General features: G+C 38.7%; 1 protein-coding gene across 2 annotated transcripts in view; it reads left to right on the forward strand.

Annotated features, from left to right (window-relative positions):
- The window catches only part of KIAA1217 (KIAA1217 ortholog), a 753,165-nt gene that overhangs the window by 29,871 nt on the left and 706,070 nt on the right, over positions 1–17,224 (forward strand). The gene's annotated exons all lie outside the window — the stretch shown is intronic.

Here is a 17,224-nt window from a genome sequence, read left to right on the forward strand (position 1 = left end):
GTGATACAATATGCTTTAGCTCTGTCTTCTCATTAAATCCTCACAATTATCAATGAGGAAATTTTTACCCACGAGGAAACTGAGGCTCAAAGAGATTAAGTACCTTACTTCAAGTCACCCTGTGCTGCAGCCAGGACTTGGGCTTGGTCTGCATAATAAAGTTTTGGGCTGCATGTAATAGAAATCCCAACTGAAATTGTCTTCAACGGGACATAATATAATTCATAGGTTTATATGAAACAGTTCCTGATGGGTCTTGAATCTTGGGTGTAGCTGTTCCTTTGTTCCTCCCTTAATTCTGTCCTACCCAGTGAGTTGGCCTCATTCTCTCAGTATTGGCAAAAATGGCCAGAGGCATCTTTGAATGTCACCAGACAGCCCGTCTGAAGGCTTCGTCACACATCTCCCTGGCCAGTCTTCCTCTGATTGTTTAATTATCTGCTTCTTAGCTGCTGTGCTCTGGTAAAATGAAAAAATATCACCATATTATGGCTTTATATTAGGGCTAAAATTGAAAAATAGACTACAGTGGTAGTGATAGAATCTTGATCTCTCCTAAAGAAAAAAAAAAATGCACGTGCTTTAATGCGTGCAACTTACAGCGTTACTTTTTTGCTCTTCAGTTTAACTTTTGCACATTTATTTCTTCATTCTCAAGTTTCCCAATAGTGGAGACTCATTTACATGTAACTTGTATTTTTGACTATCAGAAGATACACAAAAGAGTGTATAATAATAGTTCTATATTTTTCAAAGCTGTTATGAAATTAGTAGAATTAGAACTTTTAGCATTCTTAAGATGTTGTCCAAGCTATTTTTCATAGTGGTATTAGATTTATCATCAGTGGAAGACAAGATTGAAAGATGAATAAGAAGCTGACTGTGGAAAATTTTGATTGCCAGGCTGGATACTGTAGCAGGTTCCCTCAAATTTTATCCTTAAGTATTCCTAAAGGTGGAAGGGAATGAGACACATTCCCATAATTTGGGTGGTTAGTCCTAAATGGTTAAAAAAAAAAAAATCCCTCAAAATTTATTTGAGCCTTTTGGTTGCAACTTAAAAAAAATCATTTAAACTTTGTATTCCCCTTCATAATATGTGTGTAATTATTTAAATATGAGTTATGCTTTGATGACTTGGCATTGAGTTATTTGATGCACCAGGAAAACATGCCATGTTTATCTGATGACTTTGCCTTCAAACTGTCCCACACCCAGAACTTGCATATCTGTCTGACCATGAACTTCGTCCTCTGTGATTGTGAAGCCATCCAAGTCTGCCCTGCTAGTTGCTGGAAAGCATCACCATTGGGTCAGCCTCAGTTTTACACAGTGGGAACCCTCCCAGACCCAGTCTTTCTGGACTTGACACCAGTCTTCCTCCCACAGTGCTTGCCCTACTGCCTGCTGATCTCATGGGTTCCCTTTCCTCTGATGTCTTCTCTTCATCTGTATTGCCTTTCTGTTTCTGGCAGTTTTCTTCACTTCTAAACCAAATTTGGACTCTTGTTACCTTGGCTTAGGCCAGTCCATGGAGCAGGACTAAAAACTGAAGGTTTTCATAAAATAGTGCGGCTACTTCAGTCTTTCGGGAGATTTGGTCTGTGAGAGGGTTTAAGTGGGGGACTGTGCATTTAGAGACACCCGTTAAAAGACATGTGGTGGACTGTCTGGTAGGAAGGTTGGCATGACTTGATGTTATGTAATGACTACAGACAGACTATCAATTAGGTCTTGAATTATACTTTTCCCCTTTAGATTAAAGACTGTTATGTGGTAGAAATGTTGATGCATGTGATGTTTAGGTATTTCCCTAATTTTAACTTTATGATTGCAATCATATATGGGATCTATGAGAATAAGACATAATTAAGCAAATAACAAAGAATAACACAGCAAATGAGCTAGTTGCCCTGTTTTTTCCAAGTAGAGTAAAACTGAGAACACTAGTTAATGGAATAATTAATGTTCACTGCTGATTAGAGTGAATTCTTTGGTTCGGAACAATAAATGTCATTCTGCTTACATATCGGGCTTGTTTATTCATTGAACTTTTGACTTACAAAAACTAGCATTTTACTATAATAAACACTCGGTTACATCTGTTATAAATTGAACACACTTGGTTTTTCCAAGAATAGTGTTCCAACTCTAAACCAAAATTATAAGCAGCTGTCCTCCGATAGATACACACATCAACTCCCCACCTCTGTGTCCTGTTGTTCAAAAATGTCTGTATCTCAAAAGTCAACTTCAAACTGATATACTTTCTCATTTGAAACCTGTGCTTTAGAATTTTGTGGTCTTGGTTTGCTCACTCAAAAAATGCACCATTCTGTGTGAGGAGAAAGTGGTTGTCTACAACTTGTTCTCCTTTTATATGAATTCAAGGAAATATTTCTCTCTTACTTCTATCCACTGTTACAACTAAATTTAGCAATCTCTCTTTAAAATTCTTATGGGGTTTTAACTTCACCTTTTTTTCTTGATGCTTGCTTTTTTTGTTTAGTACTGACCTGCAAAATGTTTCTTGGACTTCGGAGAGGGTAATGCTAATTTGTTTGTAAAAGGTAAGCCTAATATTTGAACGTTAGTTTTTCATGTTTTTATTTACTTTCTTAAATTATAGAAGAAATATAATTCACATATGAAAACCTTGGAATATAGAGAAAAGTAAAGAATTATTTGTAGTCTTACCCCCCCAACAAGACTACTATTACTATTTTGGGGTATTTAATTTTATTTCTTTTTATAGGCTTATTTCTTTTTAGAAATATAGCTGTCATTATGATGTACATACATCTTTGTGTTCTTTTTCATCTAATGTTTATTAACAATGCTTTTTTGTTGTTACATAATCTTCAAAACTATCAGCTTCGATGACTGTAAACCATTCCTTTGAGGAGATACATGGGGACAGAGCCAGGAGTGCAGTTTCCAGGCTCTCAGCCTCAAGTGGAAAGGTGCTGGCTCAGGTATTAAATGGCCATCAGCTGTGGCTAGTTGGCCATCAGCTGTAACCAGTGAGCCATTGGCCACTAATATAACTGCCGTGGCTACGCTAGCAGCAAATGGGGGCTAGCAAGAAGATGGTGGCTGAGCTTGCAAGAGCAGATTGTAGTTAGCATGGCGGATTGCAGCTAGCAAGTGAGGTTGGTTGGCAGAGAGAAATGGATGGCAGGTTGCAGATAGTGTGGCTCCTGCTTCCTGTGTCTCCAACCCTGCCGCCAGCGAGAACATAGTGGTATAACTCCCCTATCTGTGGCTCCGTGGGTGTTCCTTTTTGTCCTCACCATGTCCTGCGTTCTTATGCAGGGAGCGGGACTAGAGACCCCAGAAAAGACCCAACCTGTCACCCTGCATCACAAGATATATGATAATTTATTAATATTTTGTATATTGTCAAACATTTACTTTACTTTTCCCTATTGTGAATAAGTTACAAAAATAAGAATCATCAAAAGTATGACATCTAGATTAAAATGTAAGAATATTTTTAGACTATTAAACTGTTTTAATGATTTTTCAATAGTTCCCTAGTATATGGTCCCTCCAGGATTTCAGGTGTCCACATTTAACAATAGCTGGTGTGGGGACAGAGTCCCAGAGAGCAGTTTCTAGGCTCTCGGCCTCATGTGGAAAGGTGCTGGCTCCGGTAGTAGATGGCCATCAGCTGTGGCTAGTCGGCTGTCAGCTGTGACCAGTTAGCCAATTAGCCACTGATATAACTGCCGTGGCTGCGTTGGTTGGTCAGTGGGTTGGTTGGCAGGCAGAGAAGTGGACGGCAGGTTGCAGGTCGTGTGGATCCAGCCTCCAGTGAGACTATTGTGGTATGACTCCCCTATCTATGGCTCCGTGGGTGTTCCTTTTTGGCCTAGCCACATCCTGCGTTCTTATGTGGGGAGCGGGACTAGAGGCCCCACAGGCCGCCCCGCATGACAGCTGGCACTGAATTTTTAAAAAAAATTAAGTTTATTGGGGTGACATTGGCAGTAATTTATGGCTTCAGTTGGCAAATTTTGGGTTGTTAAGATTGAATCTTTTCCCATGTTTATCTCTAGTTCCATTTTGTGTTTTATAAATTATTCTTTGTTACTTGACAATTTATTGAATTCTAAGGTTTTTCTTATATATTGTTATGCTCCTTATCATGCTAAAAAGTAGAAAAATTTTATTTAAATGTTTTTTATCATGTAGCATTTGATACATACAAAATATTGAAGGAGATATGTAAGTTATAAAAATAAATCTATATTATTATAAGACCACCTTAGCTGGAAGTCAACCAGAACATCAGCACCCAACTTTATAATCTTGCCCCACTAATCTCCCCCCTAGTCTTACTCTGAGACTTATCATTCTCTTTGAAGATGTTTTTAAAGTCTTATCACATACATTTGTATCCCTAAGCAATATTTTGTTTGATTTTTGCTTTTTTTTAATTAAAAAGAATTGTATCCTACTTTATGTGGTCTATGCAACTTGCTATTTCTCCTGCAATATATTTCTATGACTCAACCATGTTGTTGCATTTAGATATAGTTTGTCCATCTTTTCCCTGATAAATTTCTACTAAGAGAATACACCACAATTTTTTAACCTAGTTCCTTGTCAATGAGCATTTGGGTTTTCCCCAGCTTTTTCCTATTATGAATAATGCTTCATGTGTGTGGCTGTTAGAGTCTAGTAATGTACACATGCAAGAATTTCTCTAAAGTGTGTTCCTGAGAACAGCATTACTGGGTTACAGAGTATGAAGAACTTCAACATTTTCTATTATAAGGCCACGCTGTGTTTCGAAGTAGCCTACCTACTCCAGTGACATGTTCCCGTGGATCCGCGTCCTTGCCTACATTTAGTATTGTTAGACTTTTTAATGTTTATAAATCTATGGAAGTAAAATGGTACATCATTATGATTTCAAAATTATGTTTTCCTGATTACGAATGAGATTGAGCCTCTTCGTACGTATTTATTTGCCACTTGTGGCCCGTGTTCTGTGGAATGTCTGCTTATGTCTTTTGCCCATTTTTCTATTGGATTATTTGCTTTATTCTTACTGGGTTCAAGGAATTTTTAAAAATATATCATGAATACTACTCCTTTGATGGTTATATGTGCTGTAGATATTTTCTTCCAGTTTTTAGCTTGTCTTTTCACTTTCTTTATGTATCTTTTTTGAAAACAAAACTTTATTGAATTATAATTGACATATAATAAACCGCACATATTTAAAATGCACAACTAAATAAAATTTGACATCTGTACACATATGTAGCCATCAATACAATCAGGATAGTGAACTGATTCAGCACTCCCAAAAGTTCCCTTGTGCCTCTTCTAATTTCTCTCTTCTGTTCCCCGTAGTCCTCATCCCTAAGCACCCACTGATCTGCTTTCTGTCACTATAGATTAGCTTACAATTTTTCAGAGCTTTTATATAAATGGAATCACACAGTATGCTTCTAGTTTTGTCTGGTTTCATTCACTCAGCATAATTGTTTTGATATTCATTTTTGTTGCATATATCAATAGTTAATTCATTTTTATTGCTGAGTAATAGTTATATGGATATACTACAATTTGTTCATTCATTCACCTGTTGGTGACAGCTGTGTTGTTTCCAATTTTAGGCTATTAACAAAGCTGTTCATACAAACCTTTGTATGAATATATATTTCCTGGTATCTTGAGTAAATACCTAGGAGTGGAGTGGCTTAGGTGTATGGTAGGTGTACATTTAAATTTTAAAGAAGTGCTAAGCAGTTTTTCATAGTGGCTTTTCCATTTTACACTCCAGTAAGCAGTATATGAGAGTTTCTTCATGGCATCTTTTATGAACAGTAATTCTGAATTTTAAGGAAATTAAATGTGTTAATCATTTTTTCATTACCTCTTTTTGCATGTTAGTTAAGAAGTTTTCCCTACCTGGAACCATAAGGATATTCTCATATATTTTTAAGTTTTTCAGGTTTTGACTTTTATGTTCAAGTCTTTAATCCTTTGGCTTGGTGTGTCTGATTGTGTGTGGTGTGGTGTATAGTATGGTGAGTGTGGTGTGATGTGGAATTCCCTTTGGGCAGTCTGTTGTCTGAGCACCATCTATGAAACATCTGTCCTTTCTCTTGTGATCTTCAATAACATCTCTGCCCTATATCACATTCTCATATATGAGAAGCTCAGGGTATCATCTCTATTCTGTTTCGTTTGTCTATCCCTAAGCCAATCCCATACTATGGTAATTAATCACTGCAGTTTTATAATAATCCTTAAGATCTGGTAGTGCAAATCCCTCAACTTTTGTTTTTTTTCCAAGGGTTTCTTGGTTAATTCTTGCTTTTTGCTCTTCCATATACATTTTAGAATCAACATGTCAAGTTCCATAAAAAACATTCCTGGGATTTTGATTGAATTGCATTTAATCCAAAGATCAATTTGGGAAGAATTGACATCTTTACCAAATTGAGTGTCTGATCCGGGAACATGGCATTTCTTTCCCTTTATTTGAGTCTTTAATGTCTTTCAAAAGAGTTTTATAAATTTTCCATGCATGTCTTATACATCATTTGTTAGATTTATTCTCAGATTTTATATATTGAAGAGAGATAGTCTCTTTTAAATTCTAGTGCTTACTTTAATATTCTAAGAGGAATTTAGTCTTTTTGCATTTCCACTTTCCCTTCCTTCACCCCTCCCCGCGATGCCTACAAAGATTTATCACTCTTCCATCAATTTAATCTGGAATTTAACACAAATCTTTTGAAGCAGAATGTCCTCTTTTTCAATAAATGTATGTTTCACATTGTTTTAGTTACTATAATTGTAATACTTAAAATTGCATTTGTTAGAATATGTTATTTTTCTCCAAGCAGTTAATCAGTTTCAATGCCTACTGACAGATATTTTCTGTTAAATGCCTCCATTTTTGAGCTCATAGGTTTACTAAACTCTTGGTGATCTGGAATATTTTTTCAGTCAATTTTGTAGAAAACTTATTGGGTGGTAAATTTATAAGACTTTTTCATCTCCTTGCTATTTTTTATAACATTCTTCATTTCAGGTGTGGTTATTTAACATACGTTGCTTTAACATGTGAATAGCACATGGATATTTATAAAATTCTTGAATCATAATCTTTCCCCCTGCATGTGCTATAAACTTCCTTCTTGTCTGGCATTTATTATTATAAAGGAGATATTGGAAAAGAAACTGTAGTTGATTTTCCCCCCAGTTTGGTTGATTTTAGAACTCATTTAAAAAATTCTTTAGGTTTAAAATTTTTATAAGGTTATGCTATAATATTTATTTCTGCTCATTAAGTTTCTCTGGAAGATGTTAAGCTATCAATTTCTAATATCAAGTCTGCTTTTTCAGGTCTGGAATGTTTTATCCTTTCATACCTCTTATTATTGCTTCTCATTCATGCATTTGTTCTTTTATTGGTCCAAGATTTGTCCTTCAAATATGTCATTCCCTTCGTGCACATTTTTTACAACTTTATTCATTTTGCCTTTAGTCTGGGAGTACTTCTCAAGTTTATTCTCTACAATTATGAATTGATTTTCTGTATGACTGGTGATTGTATGACATATTTAATTTTGCTATGCTCATATCATATCTCAACCAGTTCTTCTTTAATACATTCTTTTATCATATTTGGTTCAAAAAGTAGGTATTCTTAAAAATGTTTTCTTGTTTCTTGAAGTCTGTGTGAGAAAGAGGATGATGAGGAGGCAAGAAGGATTTTCCTTTAAGCCATTATACTTTGGCTTTCTTTTCTTGGACAGCAGAAATTTATGGATAGATAATTGATTGATTAATTCAACATACATTTACTTTGTACCTACTGTGTGGCAGGCACAGTTCTAAGCACTGGATATATAGCACTGAACAAAATAGACAAAAAAATACCCACATTCATAGAAGTCATAATTTACTGGGGGCCAAGAAAAAGAAAATTCCCTCTAATCTACACACACCCCCCAAAAATAGTTCGGAGTGTAATGAAAAGCTTTTAAGTGGCTTAGGACAAGGAAGTGACGTGATTTGATTTATACTTTAAACCATCACTGATATTCTGTGAAGAACTGACTGCAGACCAGTTAGGGGCGGATGCCATGGTCCAGGGGAGAGGCACAAGTAACTTGGACCAAAATGGTGATCACACAGAATAGTCAGAAAGTGGGAGATAACGCTGACGGGATTTGCTGATAGAGTAATTGTGGGAGCAGGTGGTGAGTACAAGACAGAAGCCAAGTATTGCACACAAGGTTTTTGCCTGAGTAAATAAGTCATTGTTTGTGTCATTTACTTATATAGGGGAAATATGAGGGATGGATTTTAGGAGAGTGCTTAAAAGGGTTCTTTTTGAGGGCTGTTGGGTTTAGATGCCACAAGACATTCAAGAGGAGATGCCTGCTGTGTGGATTTGTCTGAAGCTGGGGTGGGGGGTGGGGGAGGGTGGCCATGGGTGGAGAAACACATGAGGAAGTCAATGACATGTAAGTAGATTTAAAGCCATCAGACTGGATGTGAGGTCCTGGGGTGTAAGTGTGGAGAGCAAAGAAGACAAGTTGGAGGCTTAATCTCTGGGAAGGTCTAGAAGAAGAGGCTTCTAAAAGGGCTAGACTGGAGTGGGGCTGCCACAAAGCAGAACATTAGGACAGTGTGGCATCTTGGGGACGAAGCACATAAGCTTTTTCAGGAGGAGGGGAATCGACTATACAAAATATTGTTGAGCAGTCAGGTACAGTGGGAAGTGAGAAATGACCGCTGAGCTTGCCATTATCATCATATAACATCAATGCCAGGTTTTGGGAGAGATGGGAGAGGCTCCAGGCAGGGACCAATTCTTGACTAAGTGTAGAATGGCAGTTTCTATGATGTGCCAACCACTTAAGGAGAGCAGAATGTGCAGAATCTGTCCAAACTCAGTCCTGCCTTTGCAGAAGTGTTAAAAGTGATGAGTAGGGTTCCTGGGAGAAAAAAAAAAAGCCAAAATGGTTCCACTAAAGCTACGGTGGCTAAAAACACAGATTGCATGGAATTTCAGTAAGATTAAGATTATTTGATCACCTTCAGGGCATGTTTGAAAGTGACCTGAACAGGAAACCTGAAAGCTAAGCTAAGTACAAAACTGAACCTGCTTCCTGGGGGCTCCAGGCGACAAATAACTTTGCAAAAATAAGTGAGTGTTTATGGTGGTTCTTACCAGTCTGTTGGTAATCCCATCCAACATCTATTTTCATGATTAGCTCAGTTTTATTATTCCTTTAGCAAATCACCTGTAAGTTGAGCACATGACATGTGTTAAAATCACCCTGAGGGGGAAAAACTTCTCTGGCATTTAAATGGATTTGACATATGTTAGTTTTGAAAATTCCCAGCAAGAGGGGACATTTTATTAAGACATTCCACTGGAATAAATTGATAGTTGCTTGAACTGTTTTCAAGATGACACAATTCCATTTGCTCTTAGGGATGAACGATCTAAGCTATAGGGGTAACGAGGATGATTGTAATACAAACAATTATAATTATGGAGCTCACACCCTGCTATGTTGAGAGAAATGACCAGCACCCACCTCATGCACACTGTACAGTAAGTTTTTATATATTTGAGGCTGAAAAGCAGTCTATCACTCTGAGCTATCAAGTGCTGTGAATCTGTTTACAAATTGCATGTATAAAGACTGTTACTGAAAACAGAATAGAATATAACCAGTAAAATTTGCACCTTCTCCTATTTAGATTAGTTTTCTAGAACATTTCTCACTGGGTTGATGTTTGAATATTTAATTACTATGACCATATTTTTCTGTGTCCTTTTTAGTCTTCAGAAGAAATATAAATGTCTCTGGGAACACAGTTAAAGGTGCAATTAATTTTCCCTAGCAGGTGTCAGGAAAGACTTAAGAAAAATGTAACATCTGAGGCAAGACTAGAAGGATGGGTGGTTTTCTGGTAGAAAAATGGAAGACAACTTTCCATTCAGAGGGAAAGCATGAGCAAAGCCAATATCATGTGGAAATGCCCATTGTGCCTGGATCTAGGCCAATTTCAATGGGAAGATGGGTACCTTGGAATTAAAGACTTTAAAGACAGAAACAGGCCTTGTGGTGTCCAAGATTTCCAGTTAGCAAGTACATGAGCTACTAGGTGGCCTGCTGTTCCTGGGGCAGGACTGACTGCCATTTCCTACTGTGACACTGTCCTGCTGCTTTTGATGTTTGCATGACCTCAGTACAATCCAGACTGGTGTTGCTCAGTTCTAAAGATTGATTTTTGATCCTGGGAAGGTTCATAGATGACCTCTAGAGCCAGCTCACCTGGGTGATTTCTCAGAGAACACACTAGAATGAGCAAAATTAAGATGCCAGCAGTAGGTGCTAAAGGCGGGGCCTTCCAAGGGCAGGCTTACGTTGATGACTGTTAATCTTTGTAGGGCCATATGCAGGGTGTATCCCAAAGGTCATCAGGGGAGATACAGTATAACCAAACCCTCCACTATCATCCCTGGTAAGTATGTGATTGATGCCACCATAGAAATGAGTATGAGTTATAGGTATGGTAGTACCAGATACTTTCTCAAAATCAAAATACCCCTGTATTTGTCAATTAGTTAGGGTTCTCCACAGAATCAATGGAGTGTGTGTGTGTGTGTGTGTGTGTGTGTGTGTGTGTGTGTGTAAAGAATTGGCTAATGAGATTATGGAAGCTGGCAAGTACAAAATCTGCAAGCTGGAAACCCAGGAAGAGCCCATATTGCAGTTCAAGTCCAAAGGCATCATCTGCTGGGAGAATTCCTTCTTTTTGGGGGGAAGTCAGTCTTTGTTCTATTAAGGCCTTCAACTGATTGGATGATATCCCTCCCTCCCATTATGGAGGGTAATATGCTTTACTCCAAGTCCAGTGATTTAAATGTTAATATCATTTAAAAAAAACACCCTCACAGAAACATCCATAATAATGTTTGACTAATTATCTGGACACTGTGGCCCAGCCAAGTTGGCACATAAAATTAACCATCACGACCTCCAAAGACTGAGGTAGAAGAAAGATTCTTTATTAGAACTCCATGTCCATTTTACTGTTGTTGTTTTTTTGCCAACAAAATATCAGGGATTTTTGATTATTTTTTTCTGTGTTGCTGTATCCCCAGTACCAACAGCATTACCTGGCACGTGGTAGGTGCTCCCAAAGTATGATATAAATGGAAGAATACTAGAATAAAGGTTTGAGTTCATTTATTTGGAAGCACATTATCTGACACTCCAGTTATTTCCATCCTGGCAGAAGAATGCTTTGTGCTAACATAATATGATTGCACTGAGTTGCTCAGTATGTCTGGCTCGAGCCTCTGCACCTTCCCAGGCATAAATTAGGCATCTTTGGAAACTGATAGCAACTTTTCGTCTTGTTGATTACCATGGAGACATAGGGGATAGACTTCAGTGCATTGTGCTTCATTCAGCATGGCTGCTGAGCAGCCCTCACCCCAGTGACAAAACCCGGAGAACGGTCGGAGGAATTTTAGCTGCTTTAGCTGAATATATATTTCGGGACCTTGTACAGATAATTTATAGCCTTGGCAAACAAGACTGACAAGTGTGAAAGCCCTCACAGAGCCCATGGTAAAATGAGTGATGGGTTGCAGCCCAGTAAATTGATGGTTAAGCACAGGGAGACGCCCTGGCGAGAGGAAGTTCATCAGGCAGTGGGTGCGAATGCAAAAGGCAATGAATAAAAACATCTGCTTCTGATTTGGTCTGCAAGCAGGTGAAGAGGAGACCACTCCCTGCTTATATTTGTCTCATGGTTCAGGTTTTTCCGACTTTGCACCCTTTGTAAATGCTGACAGTATTCTAAGGACTGCACCGAACATTCATTCACTATGTTCCCTGGACCTCTGTTAACCAATGTCCCCCGGTGTTTGGGGCTGAGGCATGTGTTTACCTGTTCTCCCTTCTGTAGCAAAATTATTCGTATGAGCTGGAATTTAAGTAAGGGCGTATATGAGAAGGTAGAGTGGCCACGGTGATGGGTGATAGGATCATTCTCCATCAGCTGAGGTGCAGAAGGAAGTAAGGAGGTGGGGATGGAAGTGTTAAACAACGTGCCCCGAAAAAGATTTGTTTGATTGGAGTGAGGGAAAGTGAAAGACTAGGAGGTGAAGAAAGAATCAGAAAAGTTGGCAGATGGCCTTGAACACCAGAAAGGAAGCTGAGATACAGGGCCCAGAGGACCATCTTGACTCATAAGAATATCTCATTTGAAAAGCACTTTAGAGTGTGCATAGCACTCAGCTCATAGGAACGTGAGATGATCAAAATATTTGGCAAGAAAAAAGACATTTTTGTGTCTCTGGAGAGGAAATTAAATAGAAACAAGAAGGCAACTGAGGAGATGACAGTAGCCAGAGGTTTGTCTTGAGGAATAAAAGATAAATGAAGGTAATGAAGATGTTGGAGGAAGTATTGGCATTTTATTTCTTGTACAATTTGGATGAAGATGGTGATGCAGCTTTTGTATCCTGGTCTTCTGACCCTGGGTGACTGGAGTGGCTCTCAGGAGCTTTGTGAAGCTGAGCCAGTGGTGGGTTTCAGGAGAAAAAGACAGACTGTGGTCTTTAGTGTATGTTCAGGCAACAAAGAGGAGGACAAGAAAATACATTGCCAACTATGACTACAGATGAGCATCTTGGGTTAGGCCAGAACATGTCAGGATGGGGTGACGATCAAGTTCACGGTAGTTGAGATAATTAAGGAAGCACATTTCTTATTATCAAGACTAGATCCCGGAGGAAGATTCACATGTGGTGTGGGAAGGGATGAAGATGAGCATTCAGAGGAGATACAAAGATGAGAAAGATACAGAGGACCAACGTCAGCAGATTCTTTCAGAGGCACGATCTAGAACTGGCAGGCCCTTTCAAGGTCCAGCTTCCTTCTGAGCGCCATGGGGCTGTTTCTGTAACTGACACTGGGGAGTAAGTCCTCATGCCTCCTGTTGTCCTGCTCTCAGCTTCCCCAGGCCCACAGCCTAACCAGGCTTAGGCTGGTTTTGTAAAATGGAACCAGGTCCCAGAAGCTACTGCTCTGCTCTATACTTAGATTCCCCAAGAAGCCCAATTAATCGGGAGCTGCCCATCTGGGACTAATTCCACAAGCAACCCCAGGGCGAGTAAGTCAGTTCCTCCAGGCTGCACACCCCTGAGATTCTTAGCTGCTTCTCAAAATGAAAGTTCCTCCAAGGTAAGTTACTTCTTCTGTGCAGCCCAGCCTGCTCTGTGCATTTTCCCCTTGACTTGGCTTCTGCCATTCCGTTCCTCCAAAATCTGTGCACTGCGCCTTATGGAGAAATGGTTCCCTAGTGAACAAAAGTCCCTTCTTTTGCCCTCGTTTTCAGTGGAAGCTCTCTTTACCCCTGGGTCTTGACTGACATCTTCCTCCAACTCAAGGCTTCCGCTATACCAGCAGCCTCCTGACCGGAGGTTCTGTGAGAGCAGGAACCAGATGTGATTTGTTTACCAAGAAACTTCCCAGGATCTAGCATGACCCCAGCACTAGCAGGTACTCAAGAAATACTTCTTGAATGAATGAATGAATGAATGAATGAATGAATGTAAAATTTGCTCCTTTGCCACAGCCTATGTCCTCAGAATCAGGAGCTGGGGTTGAGACCCTTTTGTTTTTCTCCTGTGCATTTTAAAGATAAAGATTCTTCTGCTTATCAATGCCTCCCCCTTTGAGGCTCATACTGCCTGGTTATAAAACCCGCTACCTCATCACTGTCAGCAGCTGTCCTCACTTTTGTCCCCATCTCATAAAGGCTTTGCTCTCTGGCTCCTGTCTCTCTGCTCCTCCAAGCCTGGAGTAGTTTCAGTGTCCACAGGATGATCTGCACAGCACGCCAGCTTCTTGGTTCCTTGACCTCATCAACAGCAGTGAAACCAACTTTCATGTCTCAGCAATTGTCCAACCTTCTGGCTTCATCCCAGAGCTGGTCACCATTTGGACTTATACCACATCTGACATCATTTTGTTTTCATTGATGTAAATTTCCAGAAGCTGACATTCAGAGTTCCTGAAAATGTTCTTTGTATCTCCAGTTTCTCTCCTGCTAGATGCATCCTAATTCAGTCCAATCGAGCATTTGTACAACCAAGGTCCCCAACTCATCTATCATCCATCTCCTTTTTATTAAATCCACTGCACTTATTCTCTTTATTTCAATTGATGACTTGGCAGGATTTGCCGATTTTGACCATGACTACCTTCTTGAAATGTTCGTCCTTGGCTTTCTCTATACTTACTTTTTTAGTTTCTTCCCACCTCTTCTCCATCTCTCTATGCTCATCTATCTCTACCCCTTTCTGAAATGTTGGTGTTCCTTAGTGTTTCATCTTAGGCTCTTTTTTCTCTTAACTCTGTGCTTGCTTCCTGTGCTACTCTGTCACCCCTTGAATAATTATTTGCATTGGAGATGTCTCCCAAATTTAGGTCCACCTCGGACCAGCTTGTGAGGTCCAGGTAGATACCTCACTGTTCTGCACTGATTAATTGTACGTAAGGGGTTAATATTGACCTCAAATTCAACCTGTTATAAACTGAACATATCATTTCTCAATTGTGTCTCCAAATTTGCTTTGTCCCTTTTTTTTCTTTTTTTTCTTTTTTTGGTAACCTTCGTATGCCTTGTTTGATTCTCTCTAACTCCACTGCCACCACCTTCTTCTGGTCATCATCGATTGCCTGAGGTATTGAATCCTTTCTTAAGCTGCTTTTCAGGTATCTACTTCACCGAATTTAAGATCCAAACTGTCATTTTTAAAAACAAAAACCTAATAATGTAATTTCTGCTTAAAACCCTTCAATTTCTCTGCACTGCCCTTAATAAAAGTTTAAACTTTTGGGCATGGCATCCACAACCCTTCCAAATCTAATCCAAGCTGACTACTTCTGTGTCATCTCTTGCCTCTCCTCTCTCTAGACAACCCTAGCTTATAGCCCTGCTGAGCTTTTGGTGGTCCTGAGAATGTAAGAATGTGCCATTCTTTCTTTCTTGTCTGTTTCAATTGCTTACCAGCAGCCTTTCTGTCACCTCTTTTCCAACCACCTCCTCGTGGTTTGGCTTACATGACCTCTTCCTCGGTGACCCTGATACCTCTCCTATGTGTACTCACACCCCACGATTCCTTCTTTCACTGCATTGTCACTGAATATCATATTTGCCTGTTTACTTCATTTGTCGTTTCCTCCAGACACACCACAGACACTCAAATCGTATTCACTGTTCACTCCCCACTGCCCAGGACAGTGTCTGGCTCACAGCATACTTGTTGAGTTAATGAAAGACTCATTTAAGAACTTGAACGAGAGGCTGTGACTGACTGATGGTGGCAGAAATGCAGCAGAGTTCTAGTAGCAGCATCTTGGCAAAGTGAAGTTGTTGGTCCTCTTTGATATTGTCACTAAGATGTTCAAATACTTTCCTAGCATAGAAACATTTGACGTTTCGTGGTTCCTCAGCAAGCATGCACCTTGTCTTTCTTACTCATAATAGGCTGACTGACTCCTAGAGCGCTGTCTGCAACACTGTGTGAGGCGTCCTATGCACAGGAAAGGAAATGTTGTTTGGGATGTTTATTCATGCACAGATTTTAATAATTTAAACTGATGAGAGTTACATGTGCTGAAGCGTTTTGAAATGTGTGTTGAAAATGTGTCTTCTAGTTTTCACTTCCCCACATTATGAGTCATGAAGTTCTTACAGGAGCTAAAACATCTTTTGGATTATAGGATACCATTTCTCCACCTCTTCCCTAGTGCCCTTGGACTTACTTTCAGTATGAAAAAATTTCAGTGTCATCTCATTTTACTGTGACTGACAAATTTAATGTGTTAGTGTGGCTAAAGGTCGTGCAAATAAAAATCATTTCTTTGGCTTACTAAATCTGGTTGAGAAAAAATGTGAAGGAAAATATTAACCTCCTGGCTTTTTGGCTATATTCTGAGGCATCTTCAGGGGCTTCTTGTCAGATTATGTGTCTTAAAAATATTTGTAACTAATTATGGACAATGGAACCTGGAAGAGAGAGTGTTCAGGTTCAGTTTTTGAAAAATGTTGAGATGAGGGCACATCAGTAGACATCTTTTATTATGTCTACTTTTAAAATAAATTCTCTAGAAAATTATTTTTAGCAAAATGTGGGTCTGGTTTATTATTATTATTTGTTTTGCTTTTGATGGCAGATTCCGTATTTCACATCCCTCGAAAGTCACACTCAGGTTAGAGGAAAGACAGAGGAGGTTTGTGAGTATTTGTGAGCTCTTGGTAGAGCCAGCTGGAAACCAGTTTCTATCGTTGTTCAATTATCCTGTGTTAAGCCCAAAATAGTTTTCATAAAGAAACAGATTGAATTTCACTGTGAACATTTTCATCAATTCCTGGAATCTCAGAATGTCATTAATTAGCAGTTGGAAGTGTTATGTGTCATGAGTGTCATGAGATTTAATGAATTGAAATAGTATTAACTTTGTCTCTCTTTCTTTTGGTTCCTAAGGCACTTATGTTTTATTTACTCTTTAGCTGTGGGTTTAAGCAAGCCTTTTTTTAAGAGTGGAAGTCATTGAACAAAATATTTGTTTGCTTCAAAGGTAGGTTGATCTTATTGCTTTGAATTGCATGGGTAAAAAGTTATACTTTGATCCAAATGTTAATTGAATGCCAAATAATTATTTCTGAAAATTTGACTATTTTTAACCACCTTGATGTAGGTGCCAATTAAAATAAGCATATACGATGTTCACTTTTATTTTCATTAACTCAAAATTAAGATGCATATTATAAATATGATTTTCCACTATTTATGTAATATCGCACTTTCAGTATTTCCCTTAGGTATTTTGTTTGATTATGTTTATTTTTGAATGATTTTTTTTCCTCTTGCATCTAAAGCGTTAGTTATGTTACTAATGAATGTAAGCATAAAGGAGTGACATTTTTATTAAACCCTAGCATAAGATTTTATTCTGTGTCTTTAGATTGTTGACTTTAAAAAATGTCTATTATGAGCCAACAAAATAAATAGGCATTTATCGAGTGCCTTCTATGGATTAGCTCTGTGCTAAGCTATGTATGTTACATGTGTTCTCACTTTAAACTGTACAAGAGCCCTACAAAGTGTTACTGTCTCCAGTGTACATAGAAGCAAGTTGAGGCA

This window comes from Rhinolophus sinicus, chromosome 1 (assembly GCF_057876585.1).
Source record: "Rhinolophus sinicus isolate RSI-liver-muscle chromosome 1, RSI-T2T, whole genome shotgun sequence".
In the NCBI taxonomy this organism is placed as follows: Eukaryota; Metazoa; Chordata; class Mammalia; order Chiroptera; family Rhinolophidae; genus Rhinolophus; species Rhinolophus sinicus.